Here is a 5,893-nt window from a genome sequence, read left to right as displayed (position 1 = left end):
AGGAAGAGAGATGGTAGAAAAATTCCTGCAGACACTACCCGGAGTCCACCCTAGCACTACCGCCCCTCTTTCTTAGAAGTGGAACCCCCAATTTTTAACTGGGCCTATGTCGTCCAGAATAAAAACTGTTCCAGCCTCTTTGCTGAGCCTAACCTCTGGCCACTGAGATGTATGGTGACATGCCACATGGCAGCTGCCAAGACGCTTCCTCAAAAGGCAGCAGGGACGCATCCTTGGTCTTATCTTCTCCCTCCTCCCTCTGGGATCCTGAAGGCCCAGCAGAGCCTTGGTCTACAAGGTGGAAGCACTGAGTGAAGGGTGACAGAGCAAGCAGATGCCGCCTGGGCTCCTGGCAGGTGGGCACACTATACCAGCCCTGGTGTCCCACACTAGAACTCTCTATCTTCTTTATCTTGGCCTTGTCTGTGTTTTGCAGTCAAATTTGATGCCAGCTAGCACACTGCACTGTGAGGGCTGAATTACACGGGCCAGCGGCTTGATCCGAGGGCCCAGAGCCTCTCACTGCAAAATGCTGCGTAGTTGGCAGTTATTCAGGACAACTAAGCATTTGCATTGGACACAAGGCAGATGACTGCATCCATTCACTCCAAAGATCACAATAGCCACATTAATAATAATAATTAACATTTGTGAAAAGCCTGCTCTATATCAAGCACTGTGCTAGCATTCTGCATGGATAAACACATTTAATCTTTGCACAATTAACACATTTCAGTCTACAACTACCCTATGAGGTTGGGTTGCCATTATTTACGTTTGGCGGACAGGAAACAAAAGGAACAGAGAGACGCCGTCACTGGCCCCAGATAACAAAGCCAGTCAGTGCTCGGGAGGGAGTCCTGACACCACCAGCTCCCTCTCCAAAGGGGGGCTCTTAGCAGGTCCCAAACCCGAGTCTACCCACATTTGGGCACAGCAGATGAACTGTGCGACCTCCATGTGTCTGAGTCATAGGCTTGGCCTCGGCAGGTTGATTTGTTTAGGCTGAAAGAGAACAAAGAAAGGCTTTCTGCCCAAGTGCCTGGAGAGGTGAGCAGGGGTCGCTGGTCTGCCAGAGGCTCTCCGGCAAGAGCTGAAGAACTCGCTTCCTGGGAGACAAAGGGCGCGTTGGCTTGGCCTGGGAGGCAGGGGGCACTCTCTGTGGCCCAGAGGGAGCGCCATGCAGTCCGTCCAGAGAAGCTTTGAGATCTGGGGCCACCTGGGCAGCCCAGGGTCTGCAGCAGCCTCCTGCCGGTCACCACAGCTGGAACCTGGGGGCTGTGGAGGGCTCCGAGGTGGAGGATAGTCCCATATGTCTGGCGGATACCATGGAAGCAGCTGTCCGACCTGAGCCAGTCACACAAAGGAGCCAATTTCCTGCTGTGTGGGAGTCCCTGAGTCCAGGCACACTTGGCAGGGAGCCCTCGGAGGCCAGTGTCCCAGCCTGAGATGGCAGGGGGCAAAGTTGGTGAAATGTAGGTCGTCAGTGGTGATGAAACCCACTCTCACCCAGAGGCCAGTAATGTCAGCAAGCAAGACTCTCCAATGTAGCTGGTTCAACTGGATTTCACTGCCAGTATTCCCTGTGGGTAAGAGTGGTATTTTCAACATTTTTTTTTTAGACGGAGTCTCACTCTGTCGCCCAGGCTAGAATGCAGTGGTGTGATCTTGGCTCACTGCGACCTCCACCTCCTGGGTTCAAGCGATTCTCCTGCCTCAGCCTCCCGAGTAGCTGGGACTACAGGTGTGCACCACCACACCCGGCTAATTTTTGTGTTTTTAATAGAGATGGGGTTTCACCATGTTGGCCAGGCTGGTCTCGAACTCCTGACCTCAAGTGATCCTCCCGCCTCGGCCTCCCAAAGTGCTGGGATTACAGGTGTGAGCCCCCAAGCCCAGCTCATAAATATATAAATATGATGAATTCATTGACTAATACAGAAACAGACCCCACGAATGTCTCCAAATTCTGTTTTTAACTGCACCAAGACTGCTGGAGTTTTATGTTTCAGATATATTAGCAGATGTGTGTTTTTCCAAATAGCCATTTTTATGGAAATCTTAATATTGTCTGAAAGTCAATTGTTCTGTGAATGAGATGTTTACTCACTTGGTGGAAGAAGGTAGAACTAATCCACTGCTTGGGGTCCTCTTCTATGACTGCAGCAACCGTGGGTTTTGATGACCTTGAGCTGGACTTAGATGACCTTCTCAGTGGCATACCGGCATCGGCCTTCCTAATAGAAAACAAAAGGAGAGAAAAACAAAAGAAAAGAAAATCCCGACCCATACAGTCTGTCGATCTCTGTGGTGTAAGTGTTTCCACCACGGCCAACGTCAAACACCCGAGCTGCCATCACTGAAAATGGAGTTGGGAAGTGAAGAGCCAAACCCCTTCCCGCCCATTTCCAGTGAGTAGGTGTGACATTCTCCATCAGGCACCGGCTGACACCGGTTAACTCCGGCTAACACCGGTTATTAGTCCACGGGGCAGGGGTTCTAGGATGGCCAGAGAATGCCACCCAAGGAGTTGACAAACGCACACCCTCCATCCCGGACACGGTTTCTTCTGTGGCATCGAGCAGGCCCTTCCACAAGTGGAAACTGACTTTTTCCCACCCAAATGACAAGCTGCTGGGGTCAGGGACACGGTGTATTTCCCCTGTACCTCACCCCTCCTTCCCCCATCCACAGCGCCTGGCTCACATGGCAGCTCTGAGCAACTGGAGGGACGCCGACAGAATGAACTGCAAGAGGATGTGGGGGTCCTAGCTCCACGTTGGGTGGGACCACCCCATGTTTCCATGCTCCTGGAATCCCACCCTGAAGCTGAGCTCCACATCCCCACTCCTAGAGCACTTTCAGAGACCGCAGCCTCAAGGAATTCTACTGAGTTCAGCAACCGGCAGGGGCTGCCTGGGGAGCACAGTGGAAGTTAAACGCCATGAAGAGAGCATCCTGGGCCCCCAGACTCGGGGGTCAGGAGTCTCACACTGCCACGCTGCCGGCTCAGGCATAAATTATCAGTCTTCATACATATCAGAGCAGGCCTCAGCTGCTAGCCCTCTACACCAGCCCTGCAAACATTTCTTCAATTATTCAGTCACCAGGCACACCGGGCTAGTCCACTACTTCAAAGTTACATTGTTATAAAGCATCAATTACGGAAAGGTTTAGGGCTGAGCTCCCAGACCCGGACACTCCGACCCCCAACCCTGACCACCCCAGTCTTTCTCTCTCTCTTTCCAGTCGTCTCTCTCTCTTTCTCTTCTCTCTCTCTCTGTCCACTCTCTCTATCTCTGTCCCCATCTCTCTTCTCCCCTTCTCCCTCTCCTTCTGTCTCTTCTTCTGTCTTTTCCCCAGCTCTCCCTCGCTCCTGCCTTCTCTCCCTCCTTGTCTCTCCCCGTGCCCTCCCCTCCCCATCCAGGTGGGTGGTCAGACCTTGGTTAAAGGCTGGGTCATCCAGAGAGGAGGGGAAGCCTGGTGGAGCTCCTAGCGCTGAGCAGACCAGACAGACTTGGAGAAGGAGATGGGAGCAGGGATCAGGAGGGAGGGTGCAGGGGTGCCCCTGCCATAACAAAGCACCCCAAACCTGAGGCTTCAACAACGGAGTTTTATCATCCTATGCTTCTGGAGACTGAGGTCCGAGATCAAGGTGTGGGCAGGGCCAGGCTCCCTCTGAAAGCACTAGGGAAGGGCCTGTCCCCCTACCCTGTGCTCTCCCCCCAGGGATGGTGGCGGGGGAGGTCCCTGGATAGTGGCTGGGTCTCTCCACACTCTCCGTGGCACTCTCCCTCTGTGCGGGTCTGCCTCTGTGTCCTAATTCCCCCTTTTCATAAGGACAGCAGTCATAGGGAGTTAGCGCCCACCCTGCTGACCACATTTCAACTTGATCTCCCCTGGTCAGACCCTGTCTTCAAGGAAGGTCCCATTTGGAGGTGCCATGGGTTAGGGCTCAGCAGATGTTTTGAGGAGCACCATTCCAGCACAACAGCAGGGCCTCCTGGGTGGGAGGAGGAAGGAGCGGCTGGGGCTGGAGGGCCTGTGTCTCTGAGGCAGCTTGCAGCTATGGAGTAGGTGGCCCCGTGGGTGAACTTGGGATAGGGCCTTACTGTGTCCCTCTCCTGCCTGGTCTGACCCACCTGTCTCTGCCGCACCTCCTACCCCAGCGTTTCCAACCAGTCACAGCCTCTGAAACAAGAGTGCCCGTGCCCCTGCAGGACTGGGCACGCAGTCTGCTGCTGCTCTGAAGGCTCTAACCGGGGGCGCTTGCACCCCAGCTCCCTCTGTCTCTCCCTCCTCCCTTCCTTCCTTTCTCCCCCTCTCTCCCCTGCCTGCTTCCTTCCCTCCCTCTCTCTTATCTCTCTCTGTCCCTCGCCCCTTCCCAGACTTTCTAAGCCAGCCCACCCCACACCTCTGAATATACAGACCCTGGAGTCCCTCAGCAGGCAGCCCTGGCCCACCTGCACCTCCTCCGCCCTCCTCTCTCTGGCACCTACACTTCTTCTGTGTTGTGCCCTAAAGCCTGACTGTAGGAGTGAAGCCCCGCCCCTCCCCGCCCCATCCTCGCCCTGGTCCCCACCCTGCCAGGCCCTGCCCTCTGCCGCAGGTGCTTGTCCCTGCCAGGGACTGCCCCATGGCCTCAGCACCGAGGGACCAACACTGGGACAGGTCACGGAACACTGCCCAGGGGACATTCGTGTCTCCACTTTCTAACCCAGGAAAGCCGGGAATCCCTGGCTGGGAGCCCTCCTTGGTTTGCAGCGTTGTGGGGTCACCGCCTTGTCAATTCCTCACACAGACCCGAGGGCGCCACTGTATTTAGCTTCATTTCCCATCTCCGCCCCTGGACACTGGGGTACCCCACAGCAGTCAGGAAACAGCACAGCCCTGGTCCCCTGAGGTCCTTCATGCTCCCCATTCCTGCCACCACCTCGCTGGCCCTGCGCCGTCACTGCCTCCAGCTCCTCAGGTGCCTGGGAACTCTGGGACCTCCAAGAGCCAGGCGTCTGTCTCCCTGGGCCAGTGTTTTCACTCAAGTGCTCATCTCCGATGGCCCCAGCCACCCCAGACTCAGTTTCTCCTTGTGGGCTGCCCCCTCCTCAGTCCACTGTCTGAGTTCCCTGTGACACCTTCCTGGGAGCACTGAGTTCCCTGTGACGCCTTCCTGGGAGCACTGAGTTCCCTGTGATGCCTTCCTGGGAGCACTGAGTTCCCTGTGACGCCTTCCTGGGAGCACTGAGTTCCCTGTGATGCCTTCCTGGGAGCAATGCCCCTGTCCTTACCTGAGCAATATCTTCAAGTCAGGCCATCTCATAGGTGCTGAACAGACCCCAGACAAGCTGCTCTGGTGATGGGCGGTGGCTGGGTGGGGTGGGGTGCGGTGGGGTGCACGGGAGGGTCCCACCCAGCACACAGCAGGTGGCAGAGCAGGTCTTGAATTCCATTCCAGGTCCCGTGAGGCCCAGCTGCACCCCAATTCCAGGCTCTTCCGAGCATCCCGTCCCCTTGCCAGCATGTGAGGAACCTAAGGGTCCGTTTTGCTACAAGAATCAGGCTGAAACCATCATTCTGTGATGATGTATCCCATCATCAGTATCAGATTCTGTAATAAATATGATTTTGTCTAACTACGAACTTTGTGACCTAAAGGCTAAAAGTAAAATTGGGGTAATAAACCAGACAGGCCCGAGAGATTCAAGGGAAGTTGCAGGCAGACCGGAAGTAATCACAGTCCGGGGTGTGTAGGAAGACTGCCTCCAACATGGGTCTGCACACGCCTACGCAGCTGGCTGGGCGAGCCACAAATGCGGGGCCCTGGCCACTCCTCGCTCTGGCCACTTCTCACGATTCGGCTTGCAGCGAGTCACCTTGAATAATGGGATCATGCCTT

At 55.4% G+C, this 5,893-nt stretch overlaps 1 long non-coding RNA gene across 1 annotated transcript; it reads right to left on the bottom strand.

The window, feature by feature from the left end:
* Positions 1–687: 687 nt before the first annotated feature.
* LOC103883363 lies at positions 688–3,120 on the bottom strand. Its single transcript, XR_004183076.1, has 2 exons — positions 2,111–3,120; positions 688–1,583 (listed from the first exon to the last, which is right to left on the bottom strand). It is a non-coding gene; the product is annotated as an uncharacterized LOC103883363 (long non-coding RNA).
* Between the last annotated feature and the right edge of the window lie 2,773 nt (positions 3,121–5,893).

The sequence above is a fragment of the Papio anubis genome, chromosome 4 (assembly GCF_008728515.1).
Source record: "Papio anubis isolate 15944 chromosome 4, Panubis1.0, whole genome shotgun sequence".
Lineage (NCBI taxonomy): Eukaryota > Metazoa > Chordata > Mammalia > Primates > Cercopithecidae > Papio > Papio anubis.
This window is presented reverse-complemented; position numbering and strand designations above follow the sequence as displayed.